Here is a 21472-nt window from a genome sequence, read left to right as displayed (position 1 = left end):
TGGTTTCAAAGAAAAAATCGCAGTCACTGTATTTGCATAAGTCAGAGCTCAGAGACCTTCTGGCAAGCAAAAATAGAAATGTCTTTCCCCCAAATGCAAGCAGCCCTTGCCAATCAACTGGTGTATTGAACATTTAGTCGTAGCTCAGAGAGACCTTCTCAGTGAACCACATCAGCCTGTTAATAACATGAAGATGCCTACTAATAGACTGGTCATATCTGGATCCTGGGTTAAATATACTCAAAGGCCCTCAGGATATGATTAAAAACTTGTAAACCCCCACCATCTTAAGCTGCAATTCCACCACCTCTCTCTCCTGCATTTCCTGAAGAAAGGGACAGCAATTTGGAATTTTCTTTCAAATCACATAAAAATTCTGTTTTTAGTGCATACTATTAGAAACAAAGGCTTAAGTTTACCAGTGGAACAGATATGATTGTGAAGAAGTCAAACTCCCCTCCCAGACATGCCTTAGCTCTCATCTATCAGCTGAGGCATGGTTCACACTGGGTGCCTGCTTTTTTGGCCGCAAAGGTGCCACGTGAGATGCACACCTATCCAGATTAACATTTTGGAGGGCACCAAACAGATATGATAAACTAAGGTTTGGTCTTAATTTTACAACAGAATTAGGTCTTCAGTAGTTCTCAGATTTGTGCCTGGTTTAATAGGGCAACCCAGCAAGCAGTATCTTCTTCAGCATAATGTTGTGTTAGATTAGAGAATCAGGCAAACAATCTTTTGGTAGGTTACACACAACTTCGCTGGGGTTTCTCATCTTTTGAGACCTTGCCTGATTCAGGCCCACAAAGATTATCAGTTCCCTGATCTGTTATTTCTTTGTTAATTTAGTAGTAGTTTGGGGAGTTGTAAATTGTCATCCAGAATTTCTACTAAATCACTTCTACCCTGGATTACTGATCTGTGTTTTTGCAGATCTGACTGAGAATGAAATTTACTTCTGAGCAGCTGCCAAACAGGGCATCTGTCAAGAAATTTACATACTGTTATATTTCTGTAGTTCCATACTCTATGTAAATAATGTTTGCCTCCTGGCATCTTCCTCACAGAACTGATTTCTTCCCTGTGGTTTCTTGCCAGAATCTTGGCCATTTCAATAATTGAGACTCTCACTGAGACCTCAGAAATGTTAATACCCAAAAGCACTAAAATCACAGAACACTGCATGATTAAGACTGTTCTAAAAACTGCATCCACAATCAAAACCAGCATATCTAGAGAAACATCATATTTACTTGCTCCAGTTCTGTGCCCCTTTGTAATACAACAGATGGAAACTGGAGCAGCACCTGCTCAGCTGATATTTGGATTCTAGAGAAAGGTGGCCAGTATAGTTATGCCCATTCCATTTCACCCAGCACCAGAATAAAGGGATCAAGGGATGTATGGGAGTGTTGAGAAGATAGGCTCATCACCAGTTTCACCAATCCATATGTAATGCAAAATATCCCATTACTCATAGCCAGCTAGTACAGTGCTCCTCTGGCTCAGCTCAGGAAATAGCAGCAACCTGAGAGTCAGGAATTTATAACCAGCTCCCTAAGGATCTCTTTAATCTTGATCCAGGAGGGAATGCATCTCCAGCCTTTATCAGCAGGGTCTTCCCAGGCAGGGTCTGATTCTTTTCTCTGTGAGTGCTGTATCAACGAAATCATATGTACATCTAGGCAGCTAAATAAAATAGGTCCAGGGAGCAAGCTGGACTGCAGATTGCCTTTGCTTCCTAATTATTAGCACACTCCTGACATGAGCCAGGGAAAAGCATACATGAGGACTATTCCCAGCTGTGTGGTACATTGAATGCTACACTGTCTGCCTCCTTCCAGCTTCTGTGGTTTGCTTAACTCCATCCATGGCACCATCCTCCCAGGCTTTGCACCCTTGGGAGGCCCCCTCGTGCCTACCTGCCCCAGGGCATGCAAGGTATAACCTCAGCATCTCGCTATGAAATCTCAGAAGCTGCAACACACTATGCACGCACTTTAAACTGAAATAAATAGATGAAAAATAGTAATTATGTATTAGACTTCAGGGCATCTATGGAGCCTATGAAAGACTCTGGAAAGTGCTACATGGTGTGGTTAGGCCATAAAAAGTTCCTGGTCCTGTTTGATTAACTCTGTAGTCAAAGGTGTTGGTATTGGAAAGAGTGTTGTTATGTTTATTGTGTTTCAGACAGTGTAGAAGCTTGGTGAGCTGTGTAATCCACAAAGAAAAATAGCATCAACCCATCACTATGCCCTACAAACAAGTGGTAGGGTTGTGCAGTACAGGTGTTTCTCTAGTTTTGCATAATATTGCATATTCTCTTCCATGTTAGCTGTCCTGGTAGAGGCCCATTCTGCTTTCAAATGAAAAGGTACTTTATTACTTAAATGCATAAATCACAGTATTATCTCTCTATCTTGATGAACTATGTTTTCTAATGAACAAATACATGTTCCATATTAATTGGCACTATTGAAGGGAATTGTGTCCTCGTATTTTTAAAGCTGAACTGAAAGGCATTCATAATTCATTCTCATCAATTTAGCTTTGCAGAAAAGAAGTATGAGATATGAACTTCTTTGCTTTTTTTCATGTCTTTCTGTGGAAATCATTTTTATATGTGATATGCTGTGAGATACAGGGAACAAGAGTTTGGAGAAGAAATGTTGCATGCATACACAGAATTGCACTGCTTTGAATTATAGCACTACAAACCCAAACAAAACCCAATGACTCTTAGTGAAGCTACTTTGGTTTTAAAGACTATATTTTTCTGGTCTACTAGAGTACAGACCTGTGAAATCTGAATAGGCAAGGAAGCAAATGGGACAAAGGTATAACAGAAAGAGCAGGGCATGTGAGGTGGAAGCACATGGCCAATTTGCTCCATGAGATCTGTGTCCACGTCCTGCTGAATGTGAGTGAGACTGGAAGACCCCAGCAGGAATGTTCAAGGAGGCAGTGTGTTGTATGGCCACAGCAGTAGAATTGGATAGGATCTACTTAATATTAAAAGTGTTTAAAAGAGGTAGGAATGATTTTATGAGGCCTCCCTCCCTCCCTCCCACTTCAAGACTACCCTAGCCAACTGAGCTCTGGGGGTCAGCAGATGCTGTTGCTCTTTGCATTACTTCCCCGGGCACAGAAGTTACACTGGAATTCTCTGAGTGAAGGCTCAGAAGCATGCTTTCTTGCTGTTATAGAATTATATTTTTCTCCAGAGGCTGTTTACAGTAGATTCACATAGAGTAGTGAGCAACTGGCCCTCATTATTTTTATAAAAACTTCTGCTTGATCAGATCATGCTACCAGAATCACTTCTGTCTTCTCTTTCTCTTAGTTTATTTCTTCAGAAGGCATTTCATTTTTATGCAGTTCCACTGTATTTCCGATGTATATTCTAGAACAAAAAGAAATCAAGAAATTGCTTATTTCAAGAGGAAAGATCCTTGTTTAAGTGGGCTCCAGTGCATTAAGATCTGAGCTGGATGCTACTAAATTAACAGCATTTCCAAACATATTCTTTGGGTGCTTAGCAAGGTTTAGAGAGTTGCTATGGAGGCTTATTTGCCACCAGATGAATCAGAATTATTGAAATACATCCATGTGAATCAGAAGATTTTATTCCAAGTTATGAAAGGGGTGCAAAGTTATTTATTCCAAGTTATGAAAGGGGTTCCTCTTTGAACAGCACCTCCCTTTCTGCCAGCTAGCTGTCACTTTGTTCCCAAAGCACTTTCCCTTTTCAGGTCCTCTCCTGCTCTAGTAATTTTGTGAGGGTGTCTTCTCTGCTTCTTCAACTGGAATTTAAGGCAATGTGCCTTTCCATCACAGACCTGGTGGAAATTTGAAATCAATGGAAGTATTTTCTTTATTTGGCTCTGCTAGTTGTTTGATTACCCACACCCCATCTTCCACCCTTCAGGGGAATTAGATGCAGTCCCTTTTAAATCCCCAGTAAATGTGCAATGACTGGAATGTCCCATCTCTCCCTGTGCTTTTGGGCTGCCCAATTTCTGTATGACTTCATTCTTCAGAATTGTGTTGTCCTCATGCAAAGAAATGTAAATAGTAGATTGAAAGAGTGATTTAGGGGAAAATTGCCTTCACTGGGCATCAAGTCCATTATTACCTTAAAAATTTGTCCCTTTAGATTACCTTAAAAATAAATCACAGACCTGAGTGGAGAAAGAAATATTAATAGACAAGTGATCAAATGTTCCCCTTTCTTCTTCTCAAGGTCTGTGAACTGGAATGCTTCAGTTCCATGTCAACAGAAAGAATAAGTGCTCAGACCTGCCACCAGCAGAGCCCTATGCTGTTGTGGGCTTGCAATTGCAACAGCTGCCTTTTGTGTTAGGTGGGCTGTCCTCTGTCTACAGGAATGTTACAACTCCCTGAGCATGAGGTTGTGGTTTTTTTCCCTACATCCTCTGCACCCTTACAGTATCAGAAAAGATCCTATCAGTTACCCCTTTATGCACTCCTTTATGCACATCCGTTTATCTCTGTAGTGAGGAGTGTAATTGCTAATGTCTGTAGAGATGCACATACAGGTACAAAGATCAAAATAGTAAAAATATGTCAAGCATAATTATGATACACCTGTGTGCATGTCTTCATCTGTGTGGAAGAAAGCTGCACCAAAACCATTTTGGTTGTGGTCTTAACCCAAATTCACTTCACCAGCCTCATGTTTTTACAGAGCCACTTATCACTAGTTCTGCATAACCTCAAAGCAGGGATTTCCTATATTACTTTTTGCAATGCCAGAAGCACTGATCAAATGGAAAGAGGTCTGATGCAGCCATATGTAGCAGCATGACTGGAATGGCTTGCTTTTGGCTGTGGGAAACCTTGCTCTGCCTTTATGAGGAAGTCTAGAAGAAATAAAGATCATTAAAGAGTCTGCAGCTGCAGTAAAGTGAAACTTGTGGTACTGAAGGCACAGAAGAGCAGGCACTCAGCTGATGTCACTGTTCCTAGAGTTTTTCATTAAGTAAAATTAAATTAACTTCTTTTCCCAAATACACAGTGTTTCAAATTCCAGTCAAGCCAGTGTGAGCAGAGGAGTGGTACCTGACTAGAGCAGATGGACACTCAACTCTATTTCATAAGCATGGATTTTGACACAACATTTCTTCTGGTTAACTCCCACACCACAGAAGGTTAAATGTAATTTTTAGTTTTCATTCTTAACAAAATGATGGAGTAAGGTTTCATAGGGACATGTGTAGCAATCTGTCTTCAGAGGCTGTCCCAGGCATGTGCACCTTGTCTGTCTCCTTTAGCTTTTGTTGTTAGTGACACGTTACTTTTCTGACATAATCATGATGTCAAAGTTGGTATATTATTGCTTCTTTTTTTTTGTGTCACATTGGTTTGAACTCAGCAGTAGACACTTTTACTATTTATGCAGAGTCAGACTTATTAGCTGAGGGCACTTCACAAATTAGTGACAAACTCTTGTCATTCATATACAGAGCCAGGACTGAAATATCTGTGGAAGTGTGCTAAGATTTGATTTTGCTTTTTGTTGAAAAGGTGTCTCACATCTCAGAATATTATTTGCTCTTAAAAAGCCTTTCTTCTATCAAAAATCTTTTAGCACTAAAAAAATATTATAAAATTTAAAGGAACTGAGTGGCGAAGTTGTTACACTCAAGAAATCTGGGAAGAAGTCACATAAATAGGATCAGTCTGTGATTCTTTCCATTTGCAGCAAGGTGAAGTAAATAGTTAATAGTCCACCAAATGTCTTCCTTCCTTGGAGCAAAGCACTCACTGTGCCACCTTTTGCAGTTTCCTCAAACGTGATCTCACCCTAGTGCATGTGTTCAAAGTGCTAATAAGAACAGGCAGATGAGGTATTCATCTTTCATCATATCCCAAGGGATCTGGAGCATTTGGTCTTGTAACACTTGCAGCTTATGTGTCTGGGGAGTTGGGACCCTCTGGGTGTTTGTCAGTGGAGCTGACCCATTTGTCTTTCCTCAGCAGGATGTGACTGACTGGCAGCTCATACAGGTCTTGGCAATTATTTCTCAGTGCAGACCTCCTCTAGCAGAGCTTTCTGTGGAGATGTGGAACATCACAACCTTAGGTGTTTGCCACCACAATGGTCATTATGTTGAGGTCCTTCAGAAATGGCTTCCTGCATGCAGAATATCATCCAGTTTCTTCTGGAAGCTGTAAGCGTGGAGAAAAGCAAGCACAGAAAATTCAGTAATTGATTCCCTAGCTGCATGCAGATTTACCACTTCCATAGATTTTTAGATTTCTTAGATTTAAATCAACTCTAGCTGACACTTCTATTGCTTTTAATTTACTATACTCACTCTTTGCAATGACTTTTTGTGTTCCTGCTAGTGCTAGCTACATTAAGATCCTGTCTTTGTCACTGCTCTTTATTTGGCATCTGAACCGTACACAGATTTCTGAGCTGAAAACATTGAAACATGTTAAGAGGAGAAACAGACTGATTTCACTTCCACACAGAAAGGTTGTATCACCAAAATTATTGTAAAATTGAAGGGAATTAAACTTTTAGTTTGCTTATGCTCTATACATTAAAAATTTTAGAGAATTTAAGCTACAAGAGCACAGATACCTACCTAAACTACCTAACTGAGGAAACTTGGCTCCCTCTGTAGTCAGTGAAGAGAAAGAGAGGATCATCTCCAGACAGTAGTTCCAGCCCAAGAGATGAAAATTGGCTTATTATTCTCCATGAAGAACTAGAAATCCTTCACCATAAATACAACTTGCAGTTTTTGCAATTTTCTAATGCTTTCATGCATCTTTCACTTACTTAATTTCTCACTTACTGAAAAAAGCCTTTAAGAAATATTCATGAACCAGAGAAACTTGCATGCAGAATTCTTCATGTGTTCTAAGTCCAGGTCATGTATAAAGCTTTCTCTTTTGAGAATTTGGATTAAATATTCAAACTTTAAGGAGAGTCAACACCAGTCTCTGCAATAGAGCCTTATATCTAATGTCACACCCAATTAATGCAAAAGCCCCACAAAGTCAGCTCATCCATGCTATTTTATCTGTATGAATGGGATTTCTGGTAACCATTTCACACACTGTTCTTCTGCTTTTTCCACCTCTTCTGCTGATTTGGCATATGAATATCAGCCTGTTTTCAGTACACAAAGGAGAAATTTTGAATACTGATGAGCTTTTCTTCTGCTTTAAATGTAGACAGCTTTGTACCATGTGAAAACCTTCTTTCCCTCTCTCTTTCTAATATGTAACTTTCCACAGAAGTTAAATTACTTTTTTCTTAAGTGACAGATGTGGCTAAAAGGTTTGAGATCCTATAAATCAAGCAAGGTTGCTTTTAAGTTATCATCTATCTTTTGCAGTATAAGTTAGGAAAAAAAATATTGTATTATCTTCCATGACAATGAAGATACAGCTGGTAGGACTGGAAGTATTTAATAAATAAAAGTTTAACACCTGTCTACCTTGCTCTGGGGCCAAGCACAAGTCCTCTTAGTTTGCTGTTTCATTAGTGGGAATTGCTCATCTGCTGAGTATTTGGCATTGCTCTCAGAAGGCTCTTCCTTCTTTCTCTGAGATACATACATACACACATGTAAATAAACTGGTCTTTTAAAGTACTAGGATTTATTTTAGAAGATATTTTCTCTGCAGTATTTGACAAGAAATGAAAGCAAGAATTCCTAAGATTCCTTTGGAGAATTTCAAGATTTTTAAAACCTGTAAGAATAATGGTACTTTGCACTTAAATTTGTTTTCAGGTTTTCAAAGAAACCATAAAAAATATATAGAAGCAGCATTTTTCATAAAAAAAAGCATCTGTCTGCATTGAGACATATTTTGTTTGCTTGTTTATTTTCTTTACTTACCAATCAGTCTCTGTTTCAGGCTGTTCCTTTCAACAGATTACAAAACTGCATAGAATGATCCTTGTCATTCTTGTAGTAATTTTCTGTGCAATATTACTGACTTCAGCACAGCTATTTGATATTGTGGTTAAACTGAAAGGAGAAAGCATATCCTTCTTGCAATAGATGCTTTATCAAATACATATCTTAAATCTATTGTTTTCACTAATTAAATCAACTTTGCTGATTCATAAATTTGTGGCCAAATCCAAACAAATCTTCCACTTATCCTACCAGACATGTCACTCCACTCTAGGATTTTTAAAATCATTATTCATGGAAAGAAACAATAAATATTAGTAAAATATATTTTAGTAGCTAATGCTTTTAGAAGTTCTTTTCCTAATAGAGTTTATAATTTAAGAATGGAATTCGCTCATTTCCAACGTATCTTAAACCTTGTTTTGTAGATTACTGCAAATTCATTGAGGAAAAAACCAAGGAGGTATCAGAAGCTAATATTGGTGATGAGGATAAAAGCAGAAACTCAGCAACAAATACCTTGGCCTGTTTGAGTGAGAGATTTGAAACTTTCCCCAGCTTGTAAGTAATATCAGATTTCCCCTTCTTGTCCCCACCCTCCTACTGAGATCAAAAGACAATATTCCTGCCTCTTTGTAAGCACTGTGCCATCTGCACAGCTCCATTTGTAGCAGCAAAGTCTGACACCCTCTGTTCCCTCACTTAGATGTATGATCCATCTCTGCTGCCAGGGATCTGATGTGGTAGGAGAAGTTTTCTTATATGTGAGCCTAATAAATTGAAACCTGCCCCCTGTGTTCAGTCCTAGCTCAAACAGCTTTCCACAAAGTCTAACATCAAGACCACAGTCAGAGTTTTGGAGGCAAAAAATGAGGAATGCATGCTGATTTTTTTACTTCCACAACTGTAATGGACAAAAATGCTGTTTATTAAATATTTGTGGCCTGCTGGACTTACCTGTTCTCTTCCTACAGTGATTAAGGTAATATGTATAGGAAGCCACATGAAATGTTCTTCAGATGGTGGCTTCTCTATTACCATTCAAAGATGTGTTGAAACTCCAGCTGACTGGAGATCTGCCTGGCCCTGGTGATCTAGAGAACACTGCTTATTTTAGTGCAGCATTACAAATCCAAGCTTCCCATGCGTATTTCCAGCCCTGGTGGTAGTGCTGAGAGAGGACAAATGATGCCTCTCTCAAAAAGTTATGGACCAAATCAGTTGGAGGAAAGAAGTGTTAAAAGGAAGCAAAAATTGTAATTGACAGCTGAAGAAAAACATTTCCTCAGATGGCCATAAGTCAGAACTTTACATTTAGAAAAGAAGATTCTCCTGTTTTCTAAGGAAAATGCCTGCAAGTAAAATTATTCAAACAAAGTAGAAAAGAAAAGAAAATTGAGACATGGATAAAAAACCCCAAAACAACTAAGTTAAGGAACTTCACAATCTGTATAACTTAGATGTTAGAAATTTAAGAATTACAGGTGAAAAGGGATTGTTTCTAGAATAAGCATTTCTAGTAGAAATAACTCAGGAATGATTTTGTCTCTTTGGAGTCAGCTTATTGTGGATATATTTAAAACTATTTTTAATAATACAGAAAACGTGAAAATGCTTAGAACTTCTTTTACTTTCATGTGGGAGTGTTCAGACAATATTTGGGTGAAATCAGTAGTGGGTGAAACACTTTTCACTGCAAGCAGGAAGCCTGAATGCTTTTTTCAGCATTTCAGCATTTTCAGTCTGCATTCATTCTCTTTTGGTGAATATTTGGCATCTCTCCATGTTTTGTAATGCCATTAGTCAGCTTTTGTTTTTATGTGATCCCTTCCTGACATTTGGACTATTTGAGGACTTCCCATGACACTGCAGGCTCTCAGGTCAGCCATTCTTTTTGCCTCAGTGGTTTACTCTCTTGGTAAACCCACACTATTTCTGATTTCAGGTTCTAGATTTTGCTTTTTGATGCTTCACAGAGGGAAGTTCAAAACCTTGAAATCCTTCTGTGCTGCATTTCTTCCTGTGATCTCTGTATCATGCTATGGGTTTTGTACCTGCTTGAATTACAGGGAATATATATCTACCTCTCAGAAAGTATCCCAAAAGTGTGGATGTCAGTAAGACCAAGACATCCAAGTTACAGAAGTATGACCCTGTCTGAGATCTTGCAGTGGAGCTCCAAGTCTGTGGAGCTGGTTGGGGAAGAATGAGGTCATTCACTATCCCTGCATAGCAAAAATGGAGCAGTCTGCTGTTCTTTATAAAGACTGAAGAGCCAGGTCACAGATATTCTGGAAATGCCTCTTGCCAACAACAGTAACAGCTCTGAGCAGATCTGGAGCTGGGTTCTAAGGAGCTGCAGTACTCACACTGTGCCCAGCCAGGGTCTGCTCTGACCCAGCCCCCCTGAGCCAGGTTCTAAGCTCTACCAGTCCTCCCATTTACTGAGCAGCAAACCCTGCCTGCCATGCTGTGGCCAGAAGCAGTGAGCTCTGCTGCAGCACTCTCCCAAGGGGACACTGATGTCTCAATCCTGCAGGACCCAGAGCTGGCTCCTTCCCAAGCCTCTCTTTTGAAACAGAGCCATGATGTAGGACACCACCATCAGTGGAGAGGACCACTGTTGTCCACCTCCACCTGGCATTGAGCCACCACACATACACATATTGTGGGATTTTTTTTATCTTAATGGCACTTTTTTAATGTGCCAACAAGACTTCGGAGCCTTCAGGATGCATTGAGTTTTATTTTCAAGTTCATTTCAAGTGGAAAACTTAACTGTGTATTGTGCTTAAAGGAAGCTTTTCTGTAAGCTGGCTTTTTAAAAATGTGATCCATATTTTTAGCCCAGAATCCCCTCTGAATCACTTTTTCTTGAGTTTTGAGGTTTTACCTCCATTTAGACCACCACCATCAGCAGTCCACTCTGTTTCCCCAGGGGAAGGCAGAACAGGACCCAGCCTGTTCTCCTGAAGAAACAGAACAGGAAGCTGAACTCTGATTATTTCTCTGTCTCTGTGTATTTCCTGAGAGATCTTGAAACAGAATCATATACACGAGTTATTTAACTGGAGGTGAGCTATGAAGATGATGAAAAAAAAGAAAAAGAAAAAATCTGGTGGAGAGAGTGGACAAAGCATGTGATGGCTTTTGCAACAGCAGACTATAAAATACTACTATCTTTTAGGTGTATATTACAATCAGAAAACAAATTTCTGTGCTCTAGGCTGGTCTATGTGCTTTGAAAGAGAGCATTCGACAGCTTTTGCTGTGTGAATGGGTCTCTTGTCTTTTGGGTGGGATCCATGCAGAGCAGTTGCATCTCTCAGCAGACAAGCCTACCCTTAGTCACTGTGATGTGACTATGGATGGGCATTTTTGGGAGTATAAAACACATAGCTCTCTGTTAGTTTTACTGGTTGTTGTGTATGCCTGTGAATCCTTCTGATGAATGGCAGCTGAAAGGGTTTGATTTTCTCCCATCAAAAATAAATTGCAAAAATTGTATTGATTTCAGTGCAGGAGGATTGGACCCTCAGCCTTCAAGAGGATCTTTAATATATTCCATTACTAGCATCTTAATGGGATACAGCTATATCATGCTGCACATGGAGCTACATATGATACAGCTCCCTCAGGCTGCTTGACAATATGCTCTCCCCTTCAGAGACCAGTACATAAATACGATTCACATGCTCTGTCTTTAGTCATGCCACAGTTTTGTCCACCACATCACATTTTTCTGCCTCGGGCTCTGCTGTGTGCTGTTAACACATGTCTCCGGACTCAGGTCAGAAAGTGCAGGGACAGCATTGGATTGCTTCTGTTTTCATGGGACTTTCCTGTCTTTTCTTGTCATGCAATTAACTTGCTTCATTCCCATTTTAGATTTTTAAAATTATTATTATTTTTGCCTACCACACATCATCTATTTAATGTAAATACAATATAATTTGTACAATTCATTCTATTGTATTTTTTCAAGGAGATGTAAAAAAATGCTGAACTGTAGGGGAAAAAAAAACAACTCTGTAGCATATGACTGTTCTGAGTAAGTGAAATCCACTAATTTTTCTCAAATTGCCTCCAAATCTTCTTTCTCAAATTTTCTTCCAGAAGATTTTCTACCAGTGAGTCCTTAGAATTGATTGCAAATTATCATAGGTTGATACCTTGATTAACCTTTGAATTCCTGAGAATTAGCAAGGGAAAAACCTTTGGCCCACTTACAAAAATATTTTTCCCAAGCATAGAGCTGGTCAAAGGTTTTGGAATTTCCATATGAAATCTCATAAAAATTGAGAGGGAAGGGGAATAACCATCAATATCTCTTTTGTATTTAACTAACACCAAACACCCTGCAGCTGGAAAGGCTGATGGTGGATCAGGTTAGGGGTTCTTTGCTTCTCCCTATCTTCATGGGCAAGGTTTCTCCCAGGTCGTTGGCATTATTCTAGATTTCCTCCCCCCTCTCTCTCAAGACTGATTTTGCCATGGCCTAATCTACACAGCAATGAAATAGATGAAAGCTGACCAAGGGCACACAGAAGGCAGTTCAGCTGTAACTGCAAATCCCTCTTCCTTCATCCTTGTTGACTGACCCCACCCATTAGAAAAGCTTTTGTCTAAGAAAAGCAAAATAAGACTATGTAGACGGGTGACTTGCTTTGTCTCCATCAGCAGCAGTAGCTGGATGAACAAAGAGACTGCTCAACTTCCTGTACTTTCTGGATTCAAAATGGAGAATACCTTACAATAACAGTTACTTCTTTCCTCTTGGACACACTTCTTCATAGAGAAAATGTAGCTTAAAAAAATTGCAATGTCTCTGGGTTTTTTTTTTTTTTGTAAAAATTTAGTGGCTTTCCTCTAATGTTTCTGATGCATAAGCATTTGTTGCCACCATTATAAATCTTTTAAAGTAAAATGTTAATGGCAAAGGGGAGAAGGAGCTTATTTTGAGAAGTTTCTTTCTCTGCTGGACATCATAACAAAATGTAAAAGCCAAATTGCTCTTTAAAACATGCAGCTGAAAGGAACTCCAGCAGTAGGCAGGCACCAGAGCCACATTCTGGTCTCCAAATATAGTTTATGTTGTACCATCCAGATGAAGATGGCCATTGTATCATGGCAGAGCTTTGCTTGTTTCCTTGAGGTGGCCATGGGGCCTGTCTGGCTGCACGGTGTGGTGGGACCAGAGCTCTGTGGGGATGGGCAGGGCTCTGCCTGCGTGCCCAGCTCTACCTCGGGTTGGCAGAAGGGACAAGAGGAATGTGTTAGTAAATGCTCAGGGACATTTTATCTCTTGTGGTTTGGTCAGCTTAATAGACAGTGATTTCTGGAGTGGTGAATTTCTCCTGGATAATTTGAGGTGTATGTTCAGCCCCACTGTGTTCATTGTTGGAGCTTGACTTTATTTAAACTGGTAAAAAGAAAATGAAAGGAAGCTAAGGTGTCTCTGGCAGCAAGTGAAATATGTATTGGTCCTGCTAGCTGTGGTCCTGAGCTCTCAGTGGTGTGAGAAGGGGTGCAGTAAGGAGGCTGGGGAAATGGTGGACAATGCCTTAAGCAGCAAAATCCAAGCAGCTGTGGAAATGTGCTGAGTTTAGCAACAGAAACAGGGGAATAACTAGCCTTGATGATAACTTGCAGCTTTCTTGTAGTCAGACTAAGGAAACATTAGAGAGAAGTGGTAGAGTCACCATTCCTGGAGGGATTTTAAAGATCATGGTTTAATGGTGTACTTGGTGGTGCTGAGTTAATGTTTGGACCTGATGATATTAAAGGTTTCTTCCAAATGAAATGATTGTATGTAGCACATGACTTTGTGCTGCTCCTTTAGGAATATGTTATTCACAGGGAGGGAAAGGCTGTCCAACTCAGCTTCAAGAAACCAGTCCTAACCCCATCCTGGGCTTTTCTGCAGCTGCAGTGGGGAGACCTGACAGAGCTGGGACAGCCATGCCATTTACCCATGGGCTGCTGGACTGCTGTAGGTGGGTACAGCCCAGTTCTGTGGCCCTGCCCTGATCTACCACTGCATGCTGGTTTGGGCCAGGCAACTGTGAGTGTCATCTTAATTCCTTCATTGGTGATGTGACTAGCAAAGCCTTTTAGACACCTTTGCTGTTAGACATCTCTTCCCTGGTGCAGAGAGAAAATGTCCTTATGTGAGTACTGGACAGTGCAGTGGGTCTCGTCTCTAAGCAATGGCATAAGTTCATTAAGTCCATGCTGTCCTGATTTCTCATTCCTCACAGACAGCTCAGCATGAGGTGTAAGCTTCTCTTTCTGCTCTAGGCACTCGGTGGTCTGATTACAGCCATGCAGCCACATCCCTCTCCCAGGGAACAGCTGATGGTACTGCAGCTATTAGTTCAAACCCTGAAAGCTTTGGTTTGGGAAAGGGCGCACAAAGACTCACAGGAAACAAATGGGAAAAAATACCACCAAATTCTGTGGAGTAAACAAGATCTGGTTTGCAGAGGCTGACTAGAGACGGCTCGTCAGAGTCACTTCCTAAGTTGCAAATTTTTTTTGCTGCCTCTGTGCCTGTTTCCTGAAGGACCTGAAGTGTTTCATGGACTCCAGATGTAAGACAATAGGTTGTGTAATTAAATACCCAAACTAAAACATATCATAGTTGCTAAATTGTATAGTTAACACCAAAAATCAGTATTTTTACATCAAAATTGTCATTTAGTTAGAGGACCTCAGGTATAAACACACAGAACAACCTCTTCTGCCAGGCAAGGCAGGTCTTAGGATCTTAATTATGGAGGTCTTCATGTTGATTAGGCATCATGTGTGAGAAAGATAAAAGAAGTAATTTTTGTTTTGGTAAAATATGTTTACATTGGCATTTTTTAAACCCACATATAATTTGTGGAAACATTCCACTCTCAATTTAGTTCCAATAGTACAATGTTCATAAAACCCAGGGGGCAAAAAAGTACCCTAGTATACCATAAAAATTAAGTAGGATGTGGCATTTTATGTAAAACAACAGGGTGGGGTAGGAAAAAACCTCTGTACTAATTCTGAAAAGGGAGCAGTTGAAACAATATAAATTTTTGCATTAACAGCTGCTCACTAGTGTAAGCACAGGTTGCTGGATTTGACCAGTCAGTACCAACTGAGCATTGTTAAAATTATACCCAGGTATAATTTTTAATATATTCAATGGGCACCCTTTCTTGTGATTTTATCGATGTGCAATTGAAAGGAAACTCATCTAGAAATAAAGAGACTGACGTGTCACATCCTGATATTAGTGCAGAGTTACATTTTGTGGCCCGTGTTCAGTGCAGCCCTTGAGTGATCTGTTCCAATAATGCAGATAACAGCCAGTAGGATGATTCACCCATCAAGCAATAATGAGCAGCCATTGCATCACCTTCTGTTGTTTATTGTACCCTCAGGCTTTTCAGAATACAGTTGCCTTGATAAAAAGATAAAAGAAAGGAACATAAAACTTGGGCAAAAGAAAAATCTTATTAAACTGAATCTACTTCTTGTCTCTTCTTTCTCTGTTCTCTTTAAAGTTATTATTAATAGGGTTAGACTGTTTGATAGTGAGCAATGTTTGAATGAGCTCCACTGCTTGTGGAGCAACACCTCTGAAGGCTCTTGGTGCTTTAATCAATGAATATATGAGACTCAAAGAATGTAGAATGGATTAGAGCCAAGTCCAGCCCAAGGCAGAGACAGGTACATTATGGGCCAAATTCTAAACACTTTGTTCCACATATTTGCATTGTCCGGAGGTCAATAAGAACTCTGCCAGCATAAGAGACCTGAGTAAAACCTGAGTGATCCCCATAGGCTTTGAAGCTATAATAATGTTTATGTCTCACCCTCCTCTCAGAGTTCATAATGAGCATTAATTAAATACACCTCAGGGCTCCCTATGTGAGAATAAGATTCTGTTACTCCCACTAAAGAGAGAGAGGAAACCAGTCCTTGTGCAGAAGGGCTTGGAGTTTCTTCTGTCTCTGGGTCTTATTTCAAAGGACTTTGAGTGGTCAACTGGACATCAGATTTAGCTGTGACCACAAAGATTAAGCTGTGATGTTGATCCTGTGGCTCAATTTTCAGGAACTCTGACCTCTTCCAGCTCCCCATAACTTCAGGCAGAGATGTTGCTTAGAGATCCATATGCCAATATTCTGTATACCCTTAAGAACATGGGGTAAAGCAGTAATCTATTTAGTAGACAGTAAATGTGAATGATGTTGAAGATAGCTAATGTACTGAATTTATGTGAGGTAGGCACAAAGTGCAAACTTAGTAATAAATACACCTAATTTGTTAGCCTCAAAAGTCACTAATATGAAGTCCTCTCAAGTCACCAAAGAAATAATTCAACAAGTTCATTTAAGTAGCTAAAACAAATACATTGATCTCAATGCAAAACAAGGTACCAGACTTCACTCAGGGAGGGAGCACTGGCAAAGTCTTTGTCACAGAAATGGCACTGGATGTGTCAGTGTGAGCCACAGCATACAAAGAAATTATGAAAACCTCAACCACTGCCATCATAGGGCCATTTGCTTAGATGTGGCCCATGTGCCTAGATAAGGTCTTCTGATCAAATGATACTTCAGTTTCCTAGCAAGTGTTTCACAACCAGCACCCGTATGAATCTTGACAATGGTGAAAACTTGGAGGGTGAAGAGGGACTTACTGTACAATTACAAGTTATCATGGTTCATTCTCTGTTTTGCTGCTGCTGAACAGATTCCACATGTGACCGTAATCTGCTCATGGGCATGTAGGAGCATTTCTGCTCCTTCTATGTCAGGTGGTAGCACTAGCAGAGCTCTCTGTTTAAGCCACTAGTGGAGTTTAGGCCATGACCAGCACTCATCTCAGTGGCAGCTGAAGAAAGCAGAGAATAATGTTGGGCTCTTTTTAAGAGTTACATGGGAGAATCAGCATAGAACTTTTTATCTCCAGAACAGGCTCCTCTTGGACTGTGAGTCCTGCAATACTAGGCAAGTGTTTACATGCAGATCCCCCACACAATCTGCCTTGGAGACTAATAACCTAAAGTAAATCATCTGCACACTATGTGCAGGTTCCCTTCATATAGACCACACAGCTCCAAAAGCATAAGAGTGTACACACTTGTGAGAGTTTCATGCTGATTCTCAAATTTATTTCTTTTTGTTATTGCTAAAGTTTTACAGAATTAAATCACTCTCCCTTTTCCCTAGACTAAATCAAATTTGCAGCACTTCTACTTTTCTGAAGCCTCTCCAAGCTTTCTGTGGTACATTTAATAGTAGTATTTGGTTTATAAGTTGTGACATTTTCACTTTAGTTTTTTATATCTAGATTATGCCATAAAATCTCATATTCATTTGGCTATCTAAAGTAAAGGAAAAGTTATAAACTTATGCCCCATGTCTGAGACAAGACTTTCCTTATAGCAAAGTGACTGTCAGGAGGAAACTAGCCAGACAGTCTGAGTGATGACCTGTGGGGGGGTGATGGAAGCCCCTCTGGGACAATGCTTTTTCCTGCTTCTGGAAGTCCCTCCTATTTCCACATTGGCTCCTGCATCCGGTACTTTACCAGGATTCTCTTTCACATCAAAGCATCTCTCCCCAGGCTACACATGTAGGGGCACAGCCTTAGTTTCCATGGGAAATAGTTTTATCCCAAAGGAAAGGGAAAGAAATGTTTGGTTTAAACATGCTTAACACTCCCCCTTCTGTATAAGGCACTCTGTTGTTGCACTTTCTCTGGTCCCTTGGGGTATCAGCATGCTCTTTACCACACTTATGCTTATTTTCTTAGTTGAGGTGTTTAGAAGGGGCTGTGGGGAAATTTTGCTTTCATCCACATTGGTTAAATAAGCATCATCAGGCTGAAAGTCTGTTAAATTAATTGCACCAAATTATTTTTTGTTGGTTTCACCCTTAGGATGAGTTGGTCCCAGTTTTAGCATTTAAAAGAACTTCATAATGTAGACAACGTGGAATTTGAGCTAATGTATGGGTGATAAAGCTGTTGCTTAGCTTAGTGAACAGATCACTGAATTTATATGCAGGGATCCATGAATTTTCCTGGAAGAGGAGGTCAAGGAAGTGTTTTTGATAAAGAGTTTGAATCAGATATGAGTTGCCTACTCTGTATTTTGTTGAAAATTTTGTGCAACTTCAGTCAGCCCACAGAAGAAAAAGAAATCTCTGCAAATGAGACTGCTCTTGAATTGTGTGCTCCTCTTGAGTAAACAAGCTACCAGCAAAAGTTGCAAGCTTTATCATAGCAGCTACAACATCTTAAGGTTATTGATGTGATGAGGTTTGTAGCTCATACTAGTCTATAAAACAGATGGGCTTTTGAGTGCACAGTCCCTTTTCTAAGCTCAGCAAGAAGACAATAGCATGTTTCTGGTTTTATTGTGAGTGTGGGACCTCTCAAAACTACACAAGTGTTTGCTGGTAGCCATGACTGGTACCAAGGAGGAACCACCGAATGCTTTTCATGGTCAGGATTAAACCAAGACTGAGCACACTAACCACACATGTTCCTCCTTATCCTAAATACTTACAAAATATGTAATTTGGTAGTCCAGTTACTCCCTTTTTAAAATCTCCTGAATTTGTTTCTTTTTCAACTGTTGATGCCATTAGTTCCTCCCCTATTTCCCTCTGTTGGCATGTAATTTCTTTAGGTTGGTAGTCCATGCCTTCAGGGCTGCTGGGTTTCATTCCATGATTCTATGACAGGCTCTTTGATTTTGCCTCTGTTTGGGAGTGTGTAGGTTTTTTGATTATTTGAAGTGCTTTGAATGCTGACTTTAATTACATAGCCTTGTAAGAGGCTCTTCTACAAGGGTTGCTGACTGCAAGACCTCTGACTGGCTCAGGAGCCATGCTGCTGGGTGCAGGAAATGCCATGGAACACAGGTTTTATAAAGACAGTAGCCACTGAAGTGCAAAACTGACAAATTGCCTTCAAGAATGTGAGACTTTGTGTTGTTTTGTTTGTTTTATTATATATGTGTATATATATATCAGTACTAAAAGAAACTAAAATGCTTACATCTACCATGTAAAAGTGCTAAATCTGGAAACAGATCTCTAGCATCTCACTTAGAAGTGTGGCATTTTTCTTAGCAACAGATTTTCAGGCAGGGCCCAGCAGAGTTGAGGATGTGGATGAATTGGAGACCGTCCAGAAGAAGGCAACAGGAATGATAAAAACATTATAAAACATGAGTGATGAGGAAATGTTAAAGAAACTGAGTTTGTTTAGTCTAGAGGAAAAAGACTATGGGGGAAAATGTATGAGTTTTTCAATATGTAAACAATTGCTTTAGAGAGGACAGCCATCATTTGTTCTCCCATGGCCACTGTGAGAAGGATAAAAAACATCAACATCATTTGCAAGAAAAAAAAAAAAGTTAAGCTATACTTTCGGAACTAGATTTTGTCTGGGTATTGAACCCTTTCATTGGCAGATTTGAGAACAGGTTAGACCAACACTTTACAGGGAGGAGGTAGCTAAACCTTATTCTGACTCATGGGAAGGTATAGAAGAAAATGACTGCAGGTGATTCTTTCCAAGACTTGCAGCTTTATAAATTTATGAAGAAGGACTTTGAAGTGAAAAGATTTGAGCTGGGTGTAGTTGCTTTTTCTAACTGGTAACTCCAGTCACCCTGTTGTCATTTCAACAGTAAGAAATTAAGTATTCCCTGTGTCAGCTTTTCTGGAAAGAGTTTTTAAAGCCATACAGCTAGTCTGTTTAGCAGAAAGTCCCACTTTTTTCTCTTTGTTCATCCTCTTAACATTCCTCCATAAGATGTAAAATACATTTTGGTCTCCTGACAGAAGGATTTGGAGGAGCCTCATTCAGCTTCTCCCACTGGCTTGAAAGAAATCCCCAGTCTGCAATCACAACCAATCCAGTCTTTCCAGCAGGGAAAATGGTCATGGTGCCATGGTGGGATAATGCAGTTACACATTTTAGGTATCATACCTCAGGAAAAATGTTCTGGGCCCTCACTGTCACCCCGAGGAAGTTTTCAATGCAGATTCCTGTGATGTTATTGTATCGGGCTTGTCAGTGTGCACCAGCCACCATTGTGTGGTCAGATTTGTAGCCCTGTTTGCAACAACAGAAGGAATGTGGTGTTTGCTGTGCCCGAATAACAGTGGGATTAAATTAATCTGGGGAAAGGTGTCTTCTGACCCAGCCAGTCGGTGGGTCAAGGGCAAAGTGGAGGAACAGCTGAAAAAACCGAATGCTTTAGTAAGGGTTTGAAGACCATTAGAAAGCATTTCTGCAACAGAGGAGGTTAACAGGGAACCTTTAGAAAATGTCTTACAGTGTTTTTTACATTCAAAGTATTTTTCAGGGAATGATAATTCATTTATAATTAATCGCTAATGGATTTCTTATTACTAATATTGATTTCACTTGACAAAGCAAGACATAAAGTTAACAAGCATGAGGCATTGTGTGAAAAACATGAAGTACCTCCAGGTTCATTGCCATGCCAAGTAGGTTGATCAAGAGCCAAGCTTGCAAAATGTGGCATCAAGGGACCCCTTACTGCCAGTCTGCCAGAGAGGACAAGTGTCCTGGAGGCAGAACTGCCATCAACAGAGGAGGCATAAGCAGGCAGCCTTGAGCAGGCCATGGGGGAGGTAGTATACTTCTGAGATTAAATCCTATGTGTCTTAATAAAGACAATTTCTCTCTACAGTAGCTTTCAACATTCTGTTAATTAAAAAAAAAAAAAAAAAAAAAAGAGGACTAGGATAAATTTACAAAAATAAATAAATTAAAGAGAAAGCAACTTCTGCCAAAAAATGAACTTTCATGTACAGCTTGAAACTAACTTCCCTGAAGCCAGGGACTGAATGAGATCATTCCTTTATTATGAAAGTCATCCCCCTTTATCAGGACATTCTCCCCCAGCTTTTAATGCTCCCCGAATTTCTTCTGCTTTCTTAGCATCTTTATATTTTCCTACCTGTCAACCTTCTCTGAGGGTATTTTCCTTCTTGAAGCTAAACTTTGCAACACAACTAAGAGAAAGCAAACAGAAATTTCTTCAATCACTCTCATTGCTTAAAAAATCATAATCATTTCTATAGCCAAAGGCAGAAAAGCTAATTATTTACTGTCCCAACCAGTCTTAGCACCTCGCGGGAAAATGTGCTATTGAGCTGGCTGCACTGATGCATCCGCAGCAGGCAGCTCTCATCGCTGGGATCGTGTGCCAGCATCACCAGTGGGACTTCTTCAGCTTTGAACAGATCTGCTGCAACAGGGTAGCTATAAGGCAGAGGAGCTCAGCCACCAGGGACTGAGAAGACATCAGCATCTTGCTTCTCTCTCTAGTGAACTATCTGGCCATTTTCATATTGGCATTTACAGAAAAGTGAGCTATTTAGGAAAATATTGTAATTTTTCTCTTTTCAAAGCGCAGCCCATTTAAGCTTAGTACATATGATATAATGGAAAAGGAGCACCAGTAGAATTCTGGCTGATGCAAGCAAATACCTGTCCAAAATGATTCAGCGAGTTGTGGTTTTGCC

General features: G+C 39.9%; 1 long non-coding RNA gene across 8 annotated transcripts in view; it reads left to right on the top strand.

Annotated features, from left to right (window-relative positions):
- The window catches only part of LOC146767620 (uncharacterized), a 151153-nt gene extending 130474 nt beyond the window's left edge, over positions 1–20679 (top strand). For all 8 annotated transcript variants that reach the window (XR_014954848.1, XR_014954851.1, XR_014954844.1 and 5 more), the window contains one exon: positions 8339–20679. This is a non-coding gene — a long non-coding RNA (uncharacterized LOC146767620). The remainder of the gene's footprint in view (positions 1–8338) is intronic.
- Positions 20680–21472: the final 793 nt, after the last annotated feature.

The sequence above is a fragment of the Lonchura striata genome, chromosome 4 (genome assembly GCF_050655825.1).
Source record: "Lonchura striata isolate lonStrDom1 chromosome 4, ASM5065582v1, whole genome shotgun sequence".
Taxonomy (NCBI): domain Eukaryota; kingdom Metazoa; phylum Chordata; class Aves; order Passeriformes; family Estrildidae; genus Lonchura; species Lonchura striata.
Note: the sequence above shows the minus strand (reverse complement) of the source record. Positions and strands in the feature narration are given on the sequence as shown.